This window comes from Mercenaria mercenaria, chromosome 2, assembly GCF_021730395.1.
Source record: "Mercenaria mercenaria strain notata chromosome 2, MADL_Memer_1, whole genome shotgun sequence".
NCBI classification, from domain to species: Eukaryota; Metazoa; Mollusca; class Bivalvia; order Venerida; family Veneridae; genus Mercenaria; species Mercenaria mercenaria.
Genome location: NC_069362.1, coordinates 58,772,968 through 58,799,409, shown reverse-complemented (window position 1 = coordinate 58,799,409; position 26,442 = coordinate 58,772,968). Strand labels below are relative to the sequence as shown.

General features: G+C 37.4%; 1 long non-coding RNA gene across 1 annotated transcript; it reads right to left on the bottom strand.

Annotated features, from left to right (window-relative positions):
- Positions 1-10,483: 10,483 nt before the first annotated feature.
- On the bottom strand, positions 10,484-23,992 carry LOC128555148 (uncharacterized). The gene is made up of 4 exons (XR_008369830.1): positions 23,876-23,992; positions 21,614-21,722; positions 19,675-19,733; positions 10,484-10,614 (listed from the first exon to the last, which is right to left on the bottom strand). It is a non-coding gene; the product is annotated as an uncharacterized LOC128555148 (long non-coding RNA).
- Between the last annotated feature and the right edge of the window lie 2,450 nt (positions 23,993-26,442).

Genomic DNA, 26,442 nt, shown 5'->3' with positions numbered 1-26,442 from the left:
ACAAAGTCCCCTACAAGGCACCTAATTTTCTCTACTGCAGTATAACATAATGAACTGACATCTGTCGATGATATATAAACAATATTGTACTATATATCCAATCACTGCAGGTGGGGGGTGGGGGAGGGAGGAATCACATGATCAAAATAATCTCTAAGGCCTAAAAAAAAAATTCTTTGTTTCCGGTAACATGCTCAAAAAAATTAGGGTAGGTAGGTCGGAATTCTTTTTTTTTTTTGGATTTTTTTTTTTATTAAGGGAGACTTTTTGGAAATTATTTTTCTGTCAAAAAATGAATGTAAATAAGAGTGTTTTGCAGTTTTGCAACTTTTTATTAAAAAGTTGAAAAAAATATTCTCCAAGGCCATAAAAACATTTAGGTTCGGGCCAAAAAATTAGGGTAAGTCAGGATACCGGAAACAATTTTTTTTTTACGCCTAAACCAAAATAAATTTATCAACAAGCAAATTCGATGAATTGGTATCCCCCGCCGAAAGGGCTTGTGGTGAGGAATGGCAAAACAATTGTCCGGCAAAAAGTTAAGGATGTGACTAAGAAGCAAATAATTTCATTAGTCAAGATCATTTTAACAGAAAACTAGAATGCATCTGTAGGACACAGGGTGTGCCCCCCACTGGTACATTTGTCACAAATAAGGTGAAATAATTCAAATGTCTGCAGTCTTAATGGGGTATAGCCTCAAAAAAAAAAAATATGAGAAGGATTCATTATTCTATACCATATACTTTTTGAGCTATCAGCATCAGAAACAAAAAAACCCCACTATTTTGGCTATTTCATGGGCCATAACTGCTAAAATTCTCAAGAAGAATGCCAACCGTGCAAGGTCACATTATGACTAAGACTCAAGCAAGGTTTCATGAATTTACATTAAATATTTTCTGAGTGAGGCACATAATTAGGTGAAAATGTGCATTTTTTTTACTCTATCAGGGGCAGTAACTCTAAAAATAGGGGGCGGACTCCGATGAAAAATAGTAGGTGCGTAAGTTCATATCATGATAAAGACTCATGCAAGGTTTCATCAATTTATATCAAATACTTTCTTAGCTAGGGGTGTCATAAGGTGAAAATGTGCATTTTTTACTATTTCACGGGCCGTAACTCTAGAAATAGGGTGCGGACCCATATTAAAAATAAGAGATGCGCAAGTTCATATCATGATTAAGACTCATGTAAGGTTTCATGAATCTATATCAAATACTTTTTGAGCTAGGCGTGTCACAAGGTGAAAATGTGCATTTTTGACTATTTCAGGGGCCATAACTCTAAAATTAGGGGGCGGAGCCAGATGAAAAATAGTAGGTGCGCAAGTTCATATCATGATAAAGACTCATGCAAGGTTTCATCAATTTATATCAAACACTTTTTGAGCTAGGCGTGTCACAAGGTGAAAATGTGCATTTTTGACTATTTCAGGGGCCATAACTCTAAAAATAGTGGGCGGAGCCAGACGGAAAATATAAGGTGCGCAAGTTCATATCATGATAAAGACTAATGCAAGGTTTCATCAAATTGATATCACTGAGGGACGCACGGATGGACAGACACACAGACAAGAGCAAATCTATATGCCCCCATCACTCATGGGGGGTGGGGGGCACAATGAATGTTGCTTTTTTTTTTTTTTTTGCAGTGGGGGAGGTGGGGCGGGGGCAGTGGCAGGGGTGACCAGGTGAGGTTACAAAATCTCACATGTTGATTATAAATAGATGGAAAATCAAAAATGAAAAAAAAAAAAAAAAAAAAAAAAAATGGGTGGGAGATGGGGATGTATGATCGGGGGGGGGGGGGGGGAAGACTGAGGGGGGGGGACGGTGCAACTTTGCATGCTGACAAATATTCATGGGGGGTTTGAAAAGAAATAATAATAAAAAAAATAATGTTTTTTTTGGTGGGGGGAGGGGGGGGGGGGGGGTTGGGGAGGTGGGTTTTGACCAAGGCAAAGTGGTGACCATGTGTGGGCACAAAACTTCACATGTTTATAACAAATTTTAATGGAAAAGAATGAAAGAAGTTTAATGAAATTCTACCAACTGGTTGGTTTGTTATGTACAAATCTGTAGATTTTTAAACAATTAAAGGGCAATAACTCTAAGGAAAATTGACCAATTGAAAAAAAAATGACAGGCATCATCAAAGTATGTTGGTTCATATTTGTTTGAAGTTTCATGAAATTCTATCAGCTTATTACTGAGAAATGGCTGCAGACATGGATTTTTCATTAAATCAAGGGCAATAACTCTAAGGGAAATTGACCAATCAAAAAAAAAACTTGAAGGGCATCATCGCAGTATGTTGGTGCATGTTTATTTTAAGTTTCATGAAATTCTACCAGATAGTTACTGAGATATGGCTGCAGACAGACTTTTGGGCATTTTTCATTAAATCATGGGCAATAACCATACATGTGTTACGTCCCGGATTGTCCGGGATTGTCCCGGAAATTACACACTCGTCCCCGTGTCCGGGGCAGTCTTAAAATGTCCCGGAATAATAAAAATACAGGAACAAATAAAAATAATCCCCCAAAAAAACTTGTTTTTGTCTATAAGTTGTTAAATTTTACACAATAAACAGTCCCCGGTGTCACATTGTTTATTCCTAATCAGTTTCATGCCCTCGAGCGGGACACGTATTGATTAAGCCCGCTTTGATCACGCGACGATCTTTTGATGACACTGATCAAATTACAGTCAGTTATTATTATGACCCTGATTAAGAACTGACAGGATTATGCAATCAATAACTGTTTTATGATAGTTAAATTAGTCGTAAATCTCTTTGTTTTTAGCACGTTGGCGGTAAAGCTACATGTAGCCTTTATGGAAGAGATTATTAAGAACGGTCAATTAAACGATAATTATTTTAAAAGGTTGTAATTATTTAAGATATAGATTGATTGTCACACATATTCTAAATTAAAATGCTGAATGCCTTTGCCGACCGACCGATGAAAATTGACCAGACTCCAAATATTTTATATTGTCGATTTTATCTACAAGATTTATTTTATTCCTTTAAGGATTCAATTTAATTATTAAATAAATGTTTAAGCTTTAGAATGATACCAAATTAGCTAGAATCTAAATCACGATGACCAGGTTGATTCTTCGTATATATATAGTAAGTCTCCTAATTCTGTTCACCTCGGGAACGCAATAAATTCACGTGCCGAACTATAGATGTTTTACCCCTATCCATGTATTTACCTCCCTTAGAAAGCTAGACGACATTTGCCGCAAATTAATACAAGCGAGTGAACAATGTTTAACTCAGGAAACTACATGTATATTATGATATTTTTGCACGAAACAGATGAATACCTATGTCACGGTGTATGTCCCGGACAAAAGGTAAAAATCCCAGAAATTTTAACTCAGAATCCCGGAAACATTCTGAAAGATTATGGCATGTATGCAATAACTCTAAGGGAAATTGACCAATAAAAAAAAAAAAACTTGACGGGCATCATCGCAGTATGTTGGTGCATGTTTATTTCAAGTTTCATGAAATTCTACCTGACAGTTACTGAGATATGGCTGCGGATGGACATTTTTGGGCATTTTTCATTAAATCAAGAGCAATAACTCTAAGGGAAATTGACCAATCAAAACAAAAACTTGATGGGCATCATTGCAGTATGTTGGTTCATGATTATTTCAAGTTTCATGAAATTCTAACAGCCAGTTACTCAGGAATGGCTGTGGATGGACGCACGGACTGACTGACAGCCATTTCAATACCCACCTCCCGATTTCATCGGCGGGGGATAATAATATGGGACAATATTGAAGCAACTTTTACAGTAAATCTAAAATATAGCCTATCATATGGCAACATAGATGTATCCTAAAACTACATAGATTGCAATCATAGTCACCCTCTGATTATCTGGAACACTGACACTTTTTAATTTCCTTAGCGTTTGTAATTACAGGGTATCTATCATTATTGTCAACGGCATAATAATTCAACAACTCATATGTTAGGCTATGTTAAAATTTAATATCTTATCATGGTAGGAAATTTATTCATGTTCTTCAAAATATAACTTTGGTTTAGAGATTATTTTGATCATGTCTGAAGATGAGGAATGGTCACAGGTTACATCTGCATTAATATCAAGTAATTCTAGTAAGGGGTATTCATGCTAGACGAAACGGTCCTATTTGATTAACCTCGTACAGACGGACGAACGAACAAACAAACAGCACAATCACTATATGCCTCCCGCATCAGTAGATGCCGGGGGCATAAAAACTCTTACAATGGAATGGAATGAAATTGGATGTAACATGTATGTTGTATCAATAAAAATGTGGTCTTGATTTTTCCCTACAGCCAGTAATACAAGAGGGTCATGATGACTGGATCGCTTACCTGAGAAATATGAGCTACATGTTTCAAATGTCAAAATGATGATAAAATATTAAGAAAGTTAGTAGGTCACATTCATGGTCAATGAAATTCAGTTTTACGATTTGTGTGCAAAACTGTGTATGTCATCAAAATTTCAAGGCTATATCTTAAACAAGAGGACCATGATGGTCCTGAATTGCTTACCTCTTCCCACATGACCCAGTTTTGAGTATGACGTTGTTTTTTCTATTATCTGACATAGTGACCTAGTTTTTGAGCTCATGTGACCCAGTTTTGAACCTGACCTAGATATTATCAAGATAAAAATTCTGACCAATTTTCATGAGGATCCATTGAAAAATATGGTCTCTAGAGAGGTCACAAGGTTTTTCTATTATTTGACCTATTGACCTAGTTTTCGAAGGTACGTGACCCTGTTTTGAAATTTACCTAGATATCATCAAGGTGAACATTCTCACTAATTTTCAAGAAGTTCTCATGAAAAATATGGCCTCTAGAGAGGTCACAAGGTTTTTCTTTTTTTATACCTACTGGCCTATATTTTGACCACACGTGACCCAGTTTCGAAACTGACCTAGATATCATCAAGGTGAACATTCAGATCAATTTTCATGAAGATCCATTGAAAAATATGGCCTCTAGAGAGGTCAAAAGATTTTAATAATTTTAGACCTACTGACCTAGTTTTTGACAGCAGTTGACCCAGTTTAAAACCTGACCTAGATATCATCAAGATGAACATTCAGACCAACTTTCATACAGATCCCATGAAAAGTATGGCCTCTGGAGAGGTCACAAGGTTTTTTTATTATTTGACCTACTGACCTAGTTTTTTAAGGCATGTGATCCAGTTTCAAACTTGACCTAGATATCATCAAGGTTAACATTCTGACCAATTTTCATGAAGATCCATTCAAGGGTATGGCCTCTAGAGAGGTCACAAGGTTTTTCTATTTCAAGACCTACTGACCTAGTTTTTGATCACAGTTGACCCAGTTCAAACTTGACCTATATATCATCAAGATAAACATTCAGACCAACTTTCATACAGATCCCATGAAAAATATGGCCTCTAGAGAGGTCACAATGTTTTTTCATTATTTGACCTATTGACCTACTTTTTGACGGCACGTGACCCACTTTCGAACTTGACCTAGATATCATCAAGATGAACATTCAGACCAACTTTCATACAGATCCCATGAAAAATATGGCCTCTAGAGAGGTCACAAGGTTTTTCTATTATTTGACCTACTGACCTAGATTTTAATCGCAGGTGACCCTGTTTCGAACTTGACCTAGATATCATCAAGATGAACATTCAGACCAACTTTCATACAGATCCCATGAAAAATATGGCCTTTAGAGAGGTCACAAGGTTTTTCTATTATTTGACCTATTGACCTAGTTTTTGATGGCACGTGACCCACTTTCGAACTTGACCTAGATATCATCAAGATGAACATTCAGACCAACTTCCATATAGATCCCATGAAAAATATGGCCTCTAGAGAGATCACAAGGTTTTCCTATTATTTGACCTACTGACCTAGATTTTGAAGGCACATGACCCACTTGCAAACTTGACCTAGATATCATCAAGATGAACATTCTGACCAATTTTCATGAAGATCTCATGAAATATATGGCCTCTAAAGACGTCACAAAGTTTTTCTATTTTTAGACCTATTGACCTAGTTTTTGATGGCACGTGACCCAGTTTCGAACCTGACCTAGATATCATCAAGATGAACATTCAGACCAACTTTCATACAGATCCCATGAAAAATATGGCCTCTAGAGAGGTCACAAGGTTTTTCTATTATTTGACCTACTGACCTAGTTTTTGAAGGCACGTGACCCAGATTCGAACTTGACCTAGATATCATCAAAGTGAATGTTCTGACCAATTTTCATGAAGATCTTGTGAAATATATGGCCTCTAGAGAGGTCACAAGGTTTTTCTATTTTTAGACCTACTGACCTAGTTTTTGATGGAACGTGACCCAGTTTCGAACTTGACCTAGATATTATCAAGGTGAACATTCTGACCAATTTTCATGAAGCTCTTGTGAAATATATGGCCTCTAGAGAGGTCACAAGGTTTTTCTATTTTTAGACCTACTGACCTAGTTTTTGATGGCACGTGACCCAGTTTCGAACTTGACCTAGATATCATCAAGATGAACATTCTGACCAACTTTTATAAAGATCCCACAAAAAATGTGACCTCTAGAGTGGTCACAAGCAAAAGTTTACGGACGGACGGACGAACGCACGCACGGACGACGGACGCTGCGAGATCACAAAAGCTCACCTTGTCACTATGTGACAGGTGAGCTAAAAACAAGAAAGTAGATCAGTAGGTCAAGGTCACAGTCAAGTGACATCATATTACTTGGGGTCATCAGGTAATTATAATTAAACAGTCTTGGAAATAGGATCAGATGATTTTTTAAGTATTTTTCCTATATAACTCACATAATAACTAAGTGACCCTAGGGCGGGGCCTCTTTTAACCCCAGGGGAATAATTTGAACAATTTTGGTAGAGGACTAGTAGACAATGCATCATACCAAATATCAAAATCCTAGGTCGTATGGTTTCAGACAAGAAGATTTTTAAAGCAATTCCTATATAAGTCTATATAAAACTTTGGACCGCCAGGGCAGGGCCTCTTTTCACCCAAGGGGTACAATTTGAACAATTTTGGTTCAGGACCATAACACATTGCTACAAACCAAATATCAGTGGTCTAAGTGTTGTGGTTTCAGACAAGAAGATTTTTAAACTTTTTTTCCTATGTGTCTATGTAAAATTTGGGACTCCCGGGGAGGGGCCATATTTGACCCTAGGTGGATAATTTGAACGATCTTGGTTGAGGACCATAAGACAATGCTACATACAACATATCAAAGCTCTAGGCCATGTGGTTTTGTACAAGAAGAATTTCAAAGTTTTCCATATATAAGTCTATATAAACCATGTGACCCCTGGGGCGGGGCCATATTTGACCCTAGGGGGATAATTTGAACAATCTTGGCAGAGGACCACTAGATGATGCTACATACCAAATATCAAAGCCCTAGGCCATGTGGTTTTGTACAAGAAGATTTTCCAAGTTTTCCCTATATAAGTCTATATAAACCATGTGACCCCCGGAGCGGGGACATATTTGACCCTAGGGCGATAATTTGAACAATCTTGGCAGAGGACCACTAGATGATGCTACATACCAAATATCAAAGCCCTAGGCCATGTGGTTTTGTACAAGAAGATTTTCCAAGTTTTCCCTATATAAGTCTATGTAAACCATGTGACCCCTGGGGCGGGACCATATTTGACCCTAGGGAGATAATTTGAACAATTTTGGTAGAGGACCATTAGATGATGCTACACACCAGATATCAAAACCCTAGGCCCTGTGGTTTTGGACAAGAAGAATTTTAAAGTTTTTCATTCCGGTTGCCATGGCAACCAGACTTCTGCATGAAATTCAATTCTTTGAACAATTTTGAAAGGGGGCCACCCAAGGATCATTCCTGTGAAGTTTGGTGTAATTCTGCCCAGGGGTTTTCAAGAAGATTTTTTTAGAAATTGTTGACGGACGACGAACAACTGATGACGGACGACGAACATCAAGCGGTCACAATAGCTCACCTTGTCACTTTGTGACAGGTGAGCTAAAAAATGTTACAATATAATCTATTTATAGTAATAACAAAGGGAGGTAATTTTAAAAACAAGGCTGCCTCATTTGTGCCAAGTTACATCAAAATCCCTCCATGCATGAAGGAGAAATGCTTTGTACAAAGTTATTCTTGAATTTGACCTCTAAGCGTGACCTTGACCTAAGACCTTGGGACCTTCTTGCGTACGACAATCTGTCTCATGGTGGCAAACATTTGTGCCAAGTTATGTCAATATCCCTCCATGCATGAAGAAAAAATACTGCAGACAAAGTCATTCTTGTATCTGACCTTTGGCCTCTAAGTGTGACCTTGACCTTAGACCTACGGACCTGGTTCTTGGGCACGACACTCCGTCTCATACTGGCAAACATTTGGGCCAAGTAATATTAAAATCCCTTTAAGGATTGTTGAGTAACAGACTGGACAGGAAAACAGCCCTTTTGGCCTTCGACTTCCAAGTGTGACCTCGACCTTGCAGGTAAGGGCTCGGCTTTTGCGCATGAAGCGTTGTCTCATCCATGGGATGTTTAAATCCTGTTTTGCATGACAAAGTTATAGACCAATCAGGAAAAAAATCCTATTGATCTTTGATCTCCATGTGTTGCCTTGACCTTTAAGCTAGAGTTCAGGGTGTTGCGCAAGACAAGTCATCTCATCATAAGGAACATTTATGCCAAGTAATATTGTAATCCCTTGATGCATGACAGAGTTCGGGACCAGACAGGAAAAAAACCCTATTGACCTTTGACCTCCAATTGTGACCTTGATCTTTTGAGCTAGGGGTCCGGGTTTTCAGCAAGACATATTGTCCCATCATGGGAAACATTTGTGCCAAGTAATATTAAAATCCCTTCACGGATGGCAGAGTTATGGACCGGACAGGAAAAAAACCCTGTTGACCTTTGACCCCCAATTGTGACCTTGACTTATGAGCCAGGGGTCCAGGATTTGCGCAAGACAAATTGTCTCATTGCGGGGAACATTTGTGCCAAGTGATATTAAAATCCCTTAATGAATGAAAGAGTTATGGACCGGACATGAAACATACCCTGTTCATGCCATGTTGACATTTGACTGCCAAGTGTGTCCTTGACCTTTAAGCTAGGGGTTTGAAAGTTGTGCAAGACACATTGCCTAATTATAAGGTACATTTGTGCCAAATAATATTAAAATCCCTTAATGGATGGCTGAATTGTGGACCGGACAGGAAAAAAAAACCTTTTGACCTCTGACCTCCAATTATGACCTTGACCTTTGAGCTAAGGGTCTGGGTTTTGCGCATGACACATTGTCTCACTATGGGGAACATTTGTGCCAAGTAATATTGAAATCTATTTATGGATGACAGAGTTATGGACAGGACACGAAATCCAAGACAAACAGATGGACAAACGAGTGGAAGGAATGACCCCAAAATCAATAGGGCTCACTTACTTTGCATGTCAAATCATCCTACTAAGTTTCAACATTCTGGGTCAAGTGGTTCTCAAGTTATTTTCAGAAAGAGTTTTCTATGTTCAGCCCCCTGTGACCTTGACCTTTGATGGAGTGACCCCAAAAACAATAGGGATTGTCTACTCTGTAATTCTATCACCCTATGAAGTTTGAACGTTCTAGGTCAACTGGTTCTCAAGTTAATGACCGGAAATGGATTTCCATTTTCTGTCTGCTGCAACCTTGACCTTTAACAGACTGACCCTAATATCAATAGAGGTCATCTAATTAGCATGACCAATCATCCTATGAAGTTTCAACATTCTGGGTCAAGTGGTTCTCGAGTTATTGATCAGGAATGGTTTTCCATGTTCAAGCTCCTGTGACCTTGACCTTTGATGGAGTGACCCTAAAAACAATAAGGGTCGTCTACTCCATAAGCTCTGCCACCCTATGAGGTTTGAGGGTTCTAGGTCAATTGGTTCTTCAGTTATTGATCGGAAATGAAGTGTGACAGATGGATGGAAAGAATCGACGGGGCAAAAACAATATGTATGGGGAGACATAATAATGTAAAGTGTGTAATCTTTTAACCTTTACCATGCTGGACAAGATTGATTCTGCCTTTGCAAACAGTGTAGATCATGATCAGCCTGCACATCTGTTCAGTCTGATCATGATTTGAACTGTTTGCTATTCTGCCAGTATCTTTTTGGTAAGCACCCCTTTTAACAGTCAATGGTACTGTCAGAGCTGAAAGATGGACCGATGGTCATGGAGAATATGCGCCTCGCCCTAGGATCAAACTCATGACCCCATCATCTGTAGATCTGCGCCCTCCCTATTGGGCTCCTGTAAGACATCGAGCCATAAATGCCTTGTCTCAGCTTCTGGTTCAGTTGTTTTGTTACCAATAAAACTGATTTTTTACACAATTATTGTAGACATTATACCTTGTCACCCATCTCGGAGGCAGGTAAATCTGAATATTTTGAGGTCAGGATCACTTGTATCATGCTCGTTGTCGCGCCACCTTGTTTGTTCTCCAAGGAAAAGTCCAGTGCATCATCGTCCTTTACTTTTACTGAAAACAAAATTATTTCACTTACAACAATGTTTCAAGATTTATTATGACTTAACAGAACAGACTCAATCAAACCGAGTGTGCTATTATTTTGCATGGTTCCATTCTATGCTTCCAAAGGATCTTCTTACAGATTTTATTAAACATATAGAAAGATATACTATAAATATATACAACAAGTATAATCTAAAGGAAAGCTTCTGACTGACCATGTCCAGTAACAAGATCGCTCATCCGAGTTTCAGAGCTTAAAGACTTTGGTAGTCCATGGAAACTTTCGGATGATTAACTAATGGCTCACTGACCCAGCAATCTGACCATATGTATTATCTTCAGTAACATGCGTTAAATGTCAAAGTTTTGAGGAATTCTAAAAGATTCCTCTGAATGTATGATAAACATAAAATTAAGAGCACCGCCATGCAGGTGCTAATGTTCATCTGATTTTTTTTGTATAATAGAAATATTGTCATACCTATGATTTTCTACGACTAAAAAGGGCCATCGTTCTTGCAAAAAGCAGGATAGAGTTAAGTTTCTTGATTTACAGCGTCCACTTATGATGGTGAAAAACTGTTGCAAGTTTTAAAGCAATAGATTTGATAGTTTATGAGAAAAGCTGACTTAACATATTACTCAACCAAGAAAACTGATTTTCTAAGTCCAAAAGGGGCAATAATTATTGCAAAAAGCAGGATGGAGTTATGTTTCTTGATTTACAGGGTCAGCACATGATGGTGAACAAATGTTGCAACTTTCAAAGCAATAACTTTGATAGTTTAAGAGAAAAAGTTGACCTAATCAAAATTTAACCAAGAAATCTGATATCTGATATTTTCTAAGTACAAAAGGGGCCATAAATCTTGCAAAAAGCTGGATGGAGTTATATTTCTTGCTATACAGGGTCAGCTTATGATGGTGAACAAGTGTTGCAAGTTTCAAAGCAATAGCTTTTATAGTTTAGGAGAAAAGCTGACCTAACCATAAAACTTAACCAGGCAACGCCAACACCGACACCGATACCGATCAAGTGATGACAATAACTCATAATTTTTTCTCCTCAAAAGATCGGATGAGCTAAAAAGGAAAATAAGGAAAGAAAAATTTGGTCCCAGTGGGGCTTGAACCTACACCCCCCTGAAAATTATGGCTTGAGCAGGTATTAAGCCAGACTAAACAACACAGTACCAGGTCTGTCTCTACAAGTTTGGCTAAAAAGAAACTTAAGGGGTTTCTTTGAAAAAATTTCAAAAACTGCTGGTTGGTCGAATGCTAAAACTTTCAACTAGGTGGCTCACCTGTGTAACACACCATAACATTGTAAACATGTTTTACCTAGTGATTTTATAGAGACAAATATTCTGACCAATTCATTAAGATTGGACCAAAAAAACATGGCCTCTTGAACGTAAACAAGCATTTTCTTTGATTTGACCTTGTGACTTAGTTCTTTACTTCACATGACCCATATATTCGAATTTCTCCAAAATTACATGAAAACATTTTGAAAAAGTTTCAGGAAGATTGGAGCAAAAAAGTGGCTTTTCCTTTGATTTGACCTAGTGACCTAGCTTTTGACCCCACGTGACCCAGCTATGAAATCGTATAAGACTTCACAATAACATTCTGACCAAGTTTTATGAAAACAGAAACAAAAATGTGCCCCTACGGTGCAAACAAGCTTATTCTTTGATTTGTCCTGGTGACCTAGTTTTTAAGCGCACACGATCCAGAAAAATTCATCAGATATTTCATGCAGGAAAACATTCTGACCAAGTTTCTTGCACATCAAATGAACAAGAGTGTAAACTGGGTTGATTTGACTGGGTGACCTAGTTTCTGACACCGTATAACCTAGTTTCAAACTTGGCCTAGGAATCATCAAGATAAACATCCTAACCAAGTTTCATGAAGATAGGGTCATAAATATGACCTCAAGAGTGTTAACAAGCTTTTTCTTTGATTTGACCAGATGACCTAGTTTTTGAGCCCATAGACCCATAGTTTCAATCTTGGCCTAGAAATCATCAAGATAAACATTCTAATCAAGTTTCATGAAGACAGGGTCATAAATGTGGCCCCTAGGTTGTTAACAAGCTTTTCCTATGATTTCACCTGATGACCTAGTTTTTGACCTGAGATGACCCACTTTCGATCCGGGCCGTGAGATCATCAAGATAATCATTCTGTGCAAGTTTGTATCAAATCAAAGAATAAATGAAACTTCTATATGGATTAAAGGGCCAAAATAGAAAATTTGAAATGGGGCAGTAACTCTAGAACCAATCATGGAATCTAGCCAGCTTTTTAAAGAAATCGAGATCTTATTGTGACTTAAGCTGTGTGTAAGTGTGGTTAAAATCAAATATAAAATTTCACTTCTACTGTGTTCACAAGGTAAAAATTAACAAATTTTGGCTCTTTCAGGGGGTAAATCAGGGACCGTAACTCCGGAACCTATGATTGGATCTGACAGATTCATCATGAAATCCAAGATTTATTGTTGTTGAAGACATTTTGCAAGTTTGTATCAAATCAAACTATTAACGAAGTCTCTAAATGGCTGCAAAAGCCAAAATAGCAAATTTTGGCCCTTTAAGGGGCCATAACTCTGGAACCAATGGTCAATTTTCGAAAGGATCAGATTATGCCAATACAAGTTGATTAAAGTTGATTGCAAACTGTTGTCTCTATCGTGTTCACAAGCCAAAAATAGCAAATTTAGGCACTTTAAGCCATAACTCTAAAACTCATCATGGGGTCTGGCCAGTTTTCGAAAGGAACTGAGCTATTATGCCAATACAAGTTGTGTGTAAGTCTGATTAAAACTAATTGCAAAATGTGTTCTCTATCATGTTCACAAGCCAAAAATACCAAATTCTGGCCCTTTAATGGGCCATAACTCTGGAACCCCTGATGGAATTTGACCAGTTTTCAAAAGGAACTGAGATATTATGCCAACACAAGTTGTGTGCAAGTTTGATTAAAACTGATTGCAAAATGTGGTCTCTATCATGTTCACAAGCCAAAAATAGCAAATTCTGGCCCTTTAATGGGCCATAACTCTAGAACCCATTATGGGATCTGGCCAGTTTTTAAAAGGAAACCAGATATTACGGCAATACAAGTTGAGTGCAAGTTTGATTAAAATTGATTGCAAAATGTGGTCTCTATGGTGTTCACAAGAAATTGTGGACGGATAGATGACGGACAAACTCTGTAACAGGTGTGCTAAAAACTGCTAAGTCAAAGAAGGGGCATAATTTTGTAAAAATGCAAAATAGAGTTATGAAATAAGTGCACTACTCATGACAGTGAACAAGTGTGTGAAGTTTCAATTCATTTCCGTCTGTGGGTACTGAGCTATCAGCTTACATATACAAGCTTGCAAATTGTCAGTTGACCGATAATTGGTACTGATAAACAAGAGCTGTCAGAAGACAGCAACGCTCACTTATTTAACAGCCTTGTCAAATAAATGAATACAGCAGTCAAAAAAGGGGCATAATTTTGTACAAATGCAAAACAGGATTATGGAACCTGCACAGTGCTTATCAGCTTATGACAATGGACAAATGTGTGAAGTTTCTATCCATTCCCATTAGTGGGTACTAAGATACTAGCTTACATACAAAACCTTAACCAAAAAGTACTAAGTCAAACAAGAGCTGTCGTAGGACAGCAACGCAAGACTATTCAACAGCCTTGTCAATTGAGTGAATATAAAAGTCAAACAAGAGGGTTATGATGACCCTGGATCACTCACCCGAGTAACTAATATGAGCTACATGTTTCAAATGTCAAACAAATGATAAAATATTAAGCAAGTCAGTAGGTCACATTCATGGTCAATGAAATTCAGTTTTAAAATTTGTGTGCAAAACTGTGTATGTCATCAAAATTTCAAGGCTGTATCTTAAACAAGAGGGCCATGAAGGCCCTGTATCGCTCACCTGACCTAATGACCTAAAGATCATCAAGATTAACAACCTGAACAAGTTTCATTAAGATATGGTCATAAATGTGGCCTCTAAAGTGTTAAATAGCTATTCCCTTGATTTGACCCTGTGATCTAGTTTCTGACCCCACATGACCCAGATTCGAACTTGACCTAAAGATCACCAAGATTAACATTCTGACTAAGTTTCATGAAGATACAGTCAGAAATGTGGCCTCTAGATTGTTAACAAGCTTTTCCTTTGAATTGACCTAGTGACCTAGTTTTTGACCCTACCTGACCCAGATTTAAACTTGACCTATAGATAATCAAGATTAACATTCTGACCAAGTTTCATTAAGATATGGTCATAAATGTGGCCTCTACAGTGTAAACTAGCTTTCCCTTTGATTTGACCCAGTGACCTAGTTTTTCACCCCACATGATCAAGATTCAAACTTGACCTAAAGATCACCAAGATTAAAATTCTGACGAAGTTTCATGAAGATACATCATAAATGTGGCCTCTAGAGTGTTAACAAGCTTTTCCTTTGAAATGAACTAGTGACCTAGCTTTTGACCCCACCTGACCCAGCTTTGAACTTGACCTATAGATAATCAAGATTAACATTCTGACCAAGTTTCATGAAGATACAGGCATAAATGTGGCCTCTACAGTGTTAACAAGTTTTTCCTTTGATTTGACCTGGTGATCTAGTTTTTGATCCTAGATGACCCAATATCAAACTCGTCCAAGATTTTATTGAGGGTAACATTCTGACCAAGATTCATTAAGATTACGCCAACATTGTGACCACTAGAGTGTTAACAAGTTTTTCCTTTGATTTGACCTGGTGATCTAGTTTTTGATCCCGCATAATCCAATATCAATCTCCTCCAAGACTTTATTGAGGGTAACATTCTGTCCAAGTTTTATTAAGATTAGGCCCAAATTGTGACCTCTAGTGTTAACAAGCCTTTTCTTTGATTTGACCCGGTGACCTAGTTTTTGACCCCAGATGACCCAATATCGAACTCATCCAAGAATTTATTAAGGGTAACATTCTGACCAAGTTTCATTCAGATTGGGCCAAAATTGTGACCTCTAGAGTGTTAACAGTCAAATTATTGATGCCGCCAACGACGGACACAGGGCGATCACAAAAGCTCACCTTGAGCACTTTGTGCTCAGGTGAGCTAAACAAAAGGACCATGATGGTCCTGAATCGCTCACCTGTCCCCAAATGACCCAGTTTTGAACTGAGTATAACGTTTTTTCTATTATTTGACACAGTGACCTAGTTTTTGAGCTCATTTGACCCAGTTTTGAACCTGACCTAGATATCATCAAGATGAAAATTCTGACCAATTTTCATGAAGATCCATTGAAAAATATGGCCTCTAGAGAGGTCACAAGGTTTTGTATTATTTGACCTACTGACCAAGTTATTGATGACACGTGACCCAGTTTCGAACTAGGCCTAGATATCATCAAGGTGAACATTCTGACCAATTTTCATGAAGATCCATTCAAAAGTATGGCCTCTAGAGAGGTCACAAGGTTTTTCTATTTTTAGACTTACTGACCTAGTTTTTGATTGCAGTTAACCCAGTTTCAAACTTGACCTTGATATTATCAAGATGAACATTCAGACCAACTTTCATACAGATCCCATGAAAAATATGGCCTTTAGAGAGGTCACAAGGTTCTTTTATTATTTGATCTACTGACCTAGGTATCGACGGCACATGACCCAGTTTCGAACTTGACCTAGATATTATCCAGGTCAACATCCTGACCAATTTTCATGAAGATCCATTCAAAAGTATGGCCTCTAGAGAGGTCACAAGTTTTTTCTATTTTTAGACCTACTGACCTAGTTTTTGACCACAGTTGACCCAGTTTCAAACCTGACCTAGATATCATCAAGATGAACATTTAAACCAACTTTCATACAGATCCCATGAAAAATATGGCCTCTAGAGAGGTCACAAGGTTTTTGTGATATTTGACCTATTGACCTAGTTATTGATGGCACGTGACCCAGTTTTAAACTTGACCTAGATATCATCAAGGTGAACATTCTGACCGATTTTCATGAAGATCCATTCACAAGTATGGCTTCTAGAGAGGTCAAAGGTTTTTCTATTTTTAGACCTACTGACCTAGTTTTTGACTGCAGTTGACCCAGTTTCGAACTTGACTTAGATATCATCAAGATGAACATTCAGACCAATATTCATACAGATCCCATGAAAAATATGGTCTCTAGAGAGGTCACAAGGTTTTTTTATTATTTGACCTACTGACCTAGTTTTTGATCGCACATGACCCAGTTTCAACTTGACCTAGATGTCATCAAGGTGAACATTCTGACCAACTTTCATGAAGATCCATTGAAAAGTATGGCCTATAGAGAGGTCACAAGGCTTTTCTATTTTTAGACCTAGTTTTAGACCGCACATGACCCAGTTTCGAAATTGACCTAGATATCATCAAGATGAACATTCTGACCAACTTACATAAAGATCCCATGAAAAATGTGACCTCTAGAGTGGTCACAAGCAAAAGTTTACGCACGGACGGACGCATGGACGACGGACGCTGCGCGATCACAAAAGCTCACCTTGTCACAAAGTGACATGTGAGCTAAAAACAAGAAAGTAGGTCAGTAGGTCAAGGTCACAGTCAAGTGACATCATATTACTTGGGGTCATCAGGATTATAATTAAACAATCTTGGAAATAGGATTAGATGATTTTTTACGTATTTTTCCTATATAACTCACATAATAACTAAGTGAACCTCAGGGGCATAATTTGAACAATTTTGGTAGGACTACTAGACAATGCCAAATATCAAAAGCCTAGGTCGTATGGTTTCAGACAAGAAGATTTTTAAAGCTTTTTCCTATATAAGTCTATATAAAACTTGGGACCCCTAGGGCAGGGCCTCTTTTCACCCAAGGGGAACAATTTGAACACTTTTGGTTGAAAACCATAAGACAAGGCTACAAACAAATATCAAAGGTCTAAGTGTTGTGGTTTCAGACAAGAAGATTTTAAACCTTTTTTTCCTATATAAGTCTATGTAAAACTTGGGACCCCGGGGCGGGGTCATATTTGACCCTAAAGCGATAATTTGAAAAATCATGATAGAGGACCACTAGATGATGCTACATACCAAATATAAAAGCCCTAGGCCATGTGGTTTTGTACAAGAAGATTTTCAAACTTTTCCCTATATAAGTCTATATAAACCATTTGACCCCTGGGGCAGGACCATATTTGACCCTTGGGAGATAATTTGAACAATTTTGGTAGAGGACCACTAGATGATGTTACACAGCAGATATCAAAGGCCTAGTTTTGGACAAGAAGATTTTTAAAGTTTTTCCTTTCGGTTGCCATGGCAACCAGAGTTCTGCATGGAATTCAATTCTTTGAACAATTTTTGAAAGGGGGCCACCCAGGAATCTTTCTTGTTTGGTGTAATTCTGCCCAGTAGTTTTCAAGAGGATTTTTTTTAGAAATTGCTGACGCACGACGGACGACGTACATCAAGCGGTCAAATAGCTTACCTTGTCACTTCATGACAGGTGAGCTAAAAAGGGGAATAATTTTGTAAACAAGGCAGTCTGAAACCTTGACCTTTAACTGTGACCTTGACCTTGAACTGACATGGCTAACTAATGAATTCTGCACAATGTCTTGATGAGGTGATCATTAGACCCAAGTTTCATGAAAATCCTTCAAGGGGTTTAGGAGATACAGAGCTCAAACCTTTGACTTTGAGTTGTGACCTTGACCTTGAGTTGACATGGCTGACTCGTGAGTTCTTGATGAGGTGATCATTTGACCCAAGTTTGATGAAAATCCTTAAAGGCGTTTAGGAGATTCAGAGTGGACACAAAATGGAAGACTCAAACCTTTGACCCTAAGTTGTGACCTTGACCTTGAGCCGGCATGGTTGACTCATAAGTTCTGCTCATCGTTTTGACGAGGTGATCATTTGACCAAAGTTTTATAAAATTCCTTCAAGGGGTTTTGGAGATAGAGAGCGGACACGAAATGGAAGGCTAAAACCTTTGACCTTGACACAGGTGCTGATCAAGTGATGACAATAACTAAAATTTTTTTTTCCAAAAAAATCAGATGAGCTAAAAATTGTAAGGCTGAGTACAGAACTTTCCTCAGCATTCCTCAGCAAAATTTCCATGCAAGCATAGCTGACAGAAAAGAACAGTAACTGTAATGGCTTTTATGTCAGTACATTTTACGATGAAATAACTTTTCAACTATGCAGGACTACACATTTCATAGCATTTGTAAAACATGACACTATTCGAATCTAACAGAAGGGATATAAGACTTAATGATAGATAGACTATAATGTTTGGATATGAAATACAGAATAATTTTATAGTGCTAACTGAAATATTTGTAAAGTGCTAGGTTTAGACCAAAATCTAAGAAACTACCATAGCCTTGTACATGTATTGCATTATTTCTGCGTTTTTAAAAATTGATTCCTAAACTCCCAACCTCTAATTCCAAATTTCCCCGACTTTTCCTTGACTTTTGCCAAATTTCCCAATTTCCCTGACCAATTACAAAATTCCCTGACTTTTCCCTGACCTTAAAAAGAATATATGACCGTGGGACGCTGTTAACAGTTAACGTAACAGTGAAAACAGAATATCCAACAATTTACATACACAAGTATTTTTCTTCTCTACAGATGGAGATCCAAAATAGTTGACAGAGTTACATACTCTTGTCTGAAGATAGAGACTGTTATAATTAACAAATGATAAAAGTTTCAAAGCCATATATCAAACAGTGTCCACCAAACATGAACTGGAATGAAAAACTTAACCAAGATATCCAAGTTAAAGTGGCCATAATTCAGACAAAATCCTTGATGGAATTATGTACTCTTGCCTAAAACTACACATGGTGATGGTACACAAGTATTGAAAGTTTCAACATTTTACCTCAAAAGCTATTTTTTTGTCAAAATGTGAACTGGTACGAAAAACTTAACCAAGGTGTGACGCCAACTCTGACACTGTGGTGAGTAGGATAGCTCTACTTACTCTTAAAATAGTCAAGCTAATAACCTAAACATCCAACCTGGCAAACTGGCTGAAACTGGTACAGGAAAATGGCTTGGCAACCGCTGTACAAAAAAACAAACAGATAAAGGAAATCAGAATGGAACATAATTAAAAAGAGTATTGTAAGTGAGCAAAAGGATCTGCCAAATAAAAACAAGAGCACTGCAATCGACGCAAATGCAGAGCAATATACACACAAAACAAAGTCATGACCTTCGACCCCTAAGTGTGACCTTGACCTTGAAGTGAGCCATCTGAAACATGCGCTCTGCACATTGTTTCGATGAGGTGAACATTTGTGTCAGGTTTCTTTGAAATCCTTCAAGGGGTTCAAGAGTTACAGAGCGGAAGGAAAATTGCTAACCAACAGACATACAGACGGACACCGAGGCGATAACATAATATGTCCCTTTGGGCGAATAAAAAGGAATCGAGATCTTATGGTGATACAAGTTGTGTGCAAGTTTGGTTAAAATCAAATCATAAATGAAGCTGCTATTGTGCAGACAAGGTCAAAATGGCTAATTTTGGCCCTTTCAGGAGCCATAACTCTGGAACCCATAATGGAATCTGGTTCAAGAAAGGAACCAAGACCTTATGGTGACACAAATTTTGTGCAAGTTTGGTTAAATTCAAATCATAAATGAAGCTGCCATTGTGCAGACAAGGTCAAAATAGCTAATTCTGCCCCTTTCAGGGGCCATAACTCTAGAACCCGTACTGGAATCTGACCAGTTCAAGGAAGAACCAAGATCTTATGGTGATGCAAGTTGTGTGCAAGTTTGGTTAAAATCAAATCATAAATAAAACTGCTATTGTGCAGAAAAGGTCAGAATAGCTCATTTTGGCTCTTTAGGGTCCATAACTCTGGAACCCATTATGGGATCTGGCCAGTTCAAGAAAGAAACCAAGATCTTATAGTGATACAAGCTGTGTGCAAGTTTGGTTAAATTCAACTCATAAATGAAGCTGCTATCGTGCAGACAAGAAATTGTTGACGGACAAAAATAGCAAATTCTGGCCCTTTAAGGGGCAATAACTCTAGAACCCATAATGGGATCTGGCCAGTTTTTGAAAGGAACGAAGATATAATGCCAATACAAGTTTTGTACAAGATTGATCAAAATTGCTTGCAAAATGTGGTCTCTATCTTGTTCACATGAAATTGTGGACGGATGACAGACGGACGAAGGGCGATCACAAAAGCTCACCGTCACTACGTGACAGATGAGCTAAAAATAAAAGTGCTTTCCTTGGCACAAAGCATCTGTGAGACATCCTCAATATTTCCTCCAAACCCTTTGCTCATATCCCAGTGTGCACATAACCAACACATTTGGTCCTTGGCAGTGCCTGACAAAAATACTGAGATGTCCGGCAGACTCTTTGTACCAGGTAAATCCCTCTTTTTCATGTGCTTGATGCATTGTTTTTTTTATTTAAATCTGTGAAGTAATATGTATATAGTACCAAAGATATGTGCACTGACTTGTTGATTTGTTAGGTAAAAATACATCGGCAAGTTTATCCTTGCAAAATTCAAAATTAATTCTCAGAAAAACATCAAAGTAACAATCAGATATAACACTGAAAAGACTTTTCTCATTGCAAGATTACTCAAGCTGACGTATTAGTCCTTTTTTACGACACACTTTCTTTTAGAATATAGTACTGTGTATAAATGAGTGGGACGAGTAGCCCTGTGTAGCAGGATGTGACTTTGTTTTGGACCCATGGAGTTTTTAAAATTCTGAAGCCCTTAATGTTAATGTAAAATGTCCAAGTTTACCCTAGGACTAATTTACACAAAATAAACACAAAATTTAATACAAATTTAGCCAAAATTAAAGTATGTCAAAAACCTGATTTTACAGTATTCTTCAAACTTATACATTGCACAACAGCAATTTCTGCTTCTGCTTCACTAGAAAAATACCCTTACCTTATTATCAAGAAGGAATGAATTCTTGCAGAACTGACAGCATGTCTTTCTAAACAACTGCAACAACCTTCTCCAACTTGCCTCGTGCATTCTTCCAGACGACCATCCCCTTGTGAAGCAAAACTCGATTAGCAAGGTTATCTGATTTCCATAAAAAGTGCAAAATACTTCAGTTAATACTCTAAATTTCTTATAACAATAATTGCAACACAGAAAAACATTTCAAAAACAAAAATGATGTCAACATTGTATAACACAACAAGAGGGTCATGATGACCCTGAATCGCTCACCTGAGTATATTGAACCACATGTTTCAAATGGCAAACCGATGCGAAAATATTAGAGTGTAAATCAGTAGGTCACATTTATGGTCACTGAAAGACAGTTTCAAGATTGGTGTGCAAAACTGTACATGTCACAGCGATTTTTTTCCTTCTTTATAAAGTACCCCTAAAAGCCATTTTGATGATTGCAGAAGGAAAACTTAGTTACATTGACATTCACCATGATTTAACCATTTAAACAGTTTGTTTGATGCTATTTACATGGAATTAAAGGAAGAAGCATTCTAAATGATGTTATTAATTAACTATAAAAATTCCCAGTCTGAGTAAAAACCCTGCTGTTTTTCCCAATTTATCCGGTACCGGACCTTTTCCCAAAACGGGCAAAAAAAATCACTGTGTCATCCAAATTTCAAGGCTGGATCTTAAACTAGAGTGGTCACAAGCAAATAGCAAAAGTTTACACTCGGACACACGGACGACGCAGACGTACTGACCTAGTTTTTGACCGCCACTGACCCAGTTTCGAACTTGACCTAGATATCATCAAGATGAATATTCAGACCAACTTTCATACAGATCCCATGAAAAATGTTGCCTCTAGAGAGGTCAAAAGGTTTTCCTATTATTTGACCTACTGACCTAGTTTTTGACGGCACGTGACCCAGTTTCAAACTTGAACTAGATATCATCAAAGTGAACATTCTGACCAATTTTCATGAAGATCCATTGAAAAGTATGGACTCTAGGGTGGTCACAAGGTTTTTCTATTTTTAGACCTCCTGACCTTTTTTTTGACCGCATGTGACCAAGTTTCAAATTTGACCTAGATATCATCAAGGTGAACATTCTGACCAATTTTCATGAAGATCCATGAAAAATATGGCCTGTAGGGAGGTCACAAGGTTTTTCAGTTTTTAGACCTACTGACCTATTTTTCGACCACAGTTGACCCAGTTTCAAATTTGACCTAGATATCATCAAGGTGAACATTCTGACCAATTTTCATGAAGATCCATTGAAAAATATGGCCTCTAGGAAGGCCACAAGAATTTTCTATTTTTAGACCTACTGACCAAGTTTTTGACTTCAGTTGACCCAGTTTCAAACTTGACCTAGATATCATCCAGATGAATATTCAGACCAACTTTCATACAGATCCCATGATAAATATCGCCTCCAGAGAGGTCACAAGGTTTTTGTATTATTTGACCTAATGACCTAGTTTTTGATGGCAGTGACCCAGTTTCAACCTTTTACTAGATATCATCAAGGTGAACATTCTGACTAATTTTCATGAAGATCCATTGAAAAGTATGGTCTCTAGAGAGTTCACAAAGTTTCTCTTATTTTTAAACCTACTGACCTACTTTTAGACCGCACGTAACCCAGTTTCAAACTTGACCTAGATATCATCAAGGTGAACATTCTGAATAATTTTCAGGAAGATCCATTGAAAACTATGGCCTCTAGGGAAGTCACAAGGATTTTCTATTTTTAGACCTACTGACCTAGTTTTGGACTGCACACAACCCAGTTTCAAACTTGACCTAGATATCATCAAGATAAAACATTCTGACCAACTTTCATAAAGATCCCATAAAAAATGTGACCTCTAGTTTAAACAAGCATGGACGCAGACGGACGACCGACGCTGCGCGATCACATAAGCTCACCTTGTCACTTTGTGACAGGTGAGCTAAAAACTCTCAACAATTGGGAAGCCATGAAGATGCAAGCAGGGTCAGAATCCAAAGAAGAGCAAGAGAAAGGAATTCCATTCAGCAACATTAACCCCTCAGCCATGTAGGCCAATTACACTTTTCTCTTCATAAAAATACTCTTGAAAGAATTATTTGAAATACGAAGTAATGCTCAAAACATGCCTTAAATCAGTAATCCATATACTCTAATGTGAAAATCCCTTAAACATTTTGCCCTGTGAATAGCAAAAGACCTATTGTCTAGTCTATTTACCATATCTTAAAGTCTCATTAGCCCTCACTGCTTCCGCCACCTCAGCATCGGCATTCTGTTACACATGTTTACTCACATGTAGCATCTTCAACATACGTTCCCCATCTTTCTTGTCTGAAACAAACAAAGAAACTGTGAATCCCTTTGGAAACTCCTAGATTACTTTCAAAAGAAAATTAGGTACAAAATTAAGATAATCAAAACATCAAAAACAAGGTCACTCACCTGTGTAACATAACAGTGTAAACATGTTTTACCTAGTGATTTCATTGAGACAAATATTCTGACCAATTTACATTAAGATTGGACCAAAAAAAACAACAGCCTCTTAAGTGTGAACAAGCATTTTCTTTGATTTGACCTAGTGACCTAGTATTTTACCCCGCATGACCCAAAAATTTCATGAAAAAAACATTTTGATAAAGTTTCGGGAAAATTGGAGCAAAAAAGTGGCCTCTAGAGAGTATACAAGATTTTCCTATGATTTGACCTAGTGGCCTAGTTTCTGATCCCACATGACCCAGATTTGAAATTGTCCAAGATTTCATGATAAACATTCTGACCAAAAGTTATAAAGATAGAATCAACAAGAGCTGTCACTAATGGTGACAAATGCCCCCACAGCACCTTGACCTTTGACCTGGTGACCTTTGACCTAGTGACCCAAAAGTCAGTAGGGGTGGTGTACTCCACATAAATATTATCATCATGTGAAGTTTGAAGGTCCTGGGTGCAGTGGTTCGTGAGTAGTGCCTTCATGCAAAAAGTTAATGTTGGCCCCTGTGACCTTGACTTTTGACCTGGTGACTCCAAATTCAGTAGGGGTGGTGTACTCATTAAGTACTATCAGCATGTGAAGTTTGAAGGTCCTGGGTGCAGTGGTTCGCGAGTAAAATGCCTTCATGCAAAAAGTTAACGTTGGCCCCTGTGACCTTGACCTTTAACCTGGTGACTCCAAAGTCAGTAAGGGTCGTGTACTCAATAAGTACTATCAGCATGTGAAGTTTGAAGGTCCTGGGTGCAGTATTTCGCGAGTAAAGTGCCTTCATGCAAAAAGTTAACGTTGGCCCCTGTGACCTTGACCTTTGACCTGGTGACCCCAAATTCAGTAGGGGTAGTATACTCAATAAGTACTATCAGCATGTGAAGTTTGAAGGTCCTTGGTGCAGTGGTAAATCTTTACATTTACAAAACTTCGGATGTATGCATGAACTGTGCCAACTTTTCATAACAATATATCAAACTTTGTCAAAGATATAGAAGTTTTCATAAGAACATATTTGTATATTTTCTGTACACTTGGGACAAAAACACAGTTTCACTGATTATATTTACAGTGTTTGAAAAATAATACCAGTATCTTTCATTTGTATACACACAAAACAAATCATTGAAGAATAGAGAGAAGAAATAGTGTCTTGCAGATGTGTGCTCTTGTTAATAACTTACAAAATGAGTATAATATTATATGCTCATAATAATTATAATTCCATAAGTTTTAAGATGGAAGGATTTGACAACTGCTTAAACATAAATTAAGAGCTAAGTTAACAACCTTTTCATTGCATCAGATATCACATTATATATCAAGAGCATGTACCATAATAGCCTTCTATTACAACATATTTTAAGGTAAGCATCACTCTGTACACTTGGGACAATTATAAGCCCTTATTAGATTCACTGTTTTTCAAGTGAAAACATTGATATTGTACAACATATGGATAAAAACATTCTCTTGGTAGTTTTACTAGTTAATTAATAGCATTTTATTCATATTTCATATTTTAGTCTCCTATTTACTAAAGTATTGCTTGCTGATGTTTTTTTAAAACTTTATTCAGTTTCTCAGTTGTGCAAATTTTGTGCACATATATGTAAATGACAACAATTTTACTACCATGGCAGTAGTCATGTTCACTTTAGATGTTTCTGTGAGAAAATAATTAGAATTATATTTGTATTTTGTATAATATCATATTTATTTCCAAAGTGTACAAAAATAGCAATAATTTAAACCTGCAGGATTTTACCCTAAAAAGTCATTAGTTTTCAAGAGAATATGCATTCTTTTGAGCTATAATGATAGTAGAATACATTAAAGTATATGATTTAGAATTAAGTTAGTCAATATAAAGGTACACTTATTTAAAAAAAATTCTGTCAAAATTTGCAAAAATCCACAATGTTTTGCCAGTTTACCATTATAACAACTGAAAAGACATTTCTGTAAGAAAACTGCACCCTATTAAATGCTGCCATGCACCTAGGTGACATGTCATTTATATTTTTGGGCACAGACACCTGTAAAATCAAACATGTCAAGTCATGTACACTTGGGACATCACATTATTTGCAAGAAAAATCTCAAATGGCATAACTATGTCAAATCTTTGTTAGAACTGATTTGCAGAGTCCTCCTCTAAGAATGTGCAAATAAATGAAATATTTCACAAGAACAAGAAAAATATTTATTAATTTTGCTATTTTGTACTCTTGGGACATTTTTGTACACATTGTTCAATATTACAAATAATGTGCTGTTCAAAATGTATTAGTCGTAAAAA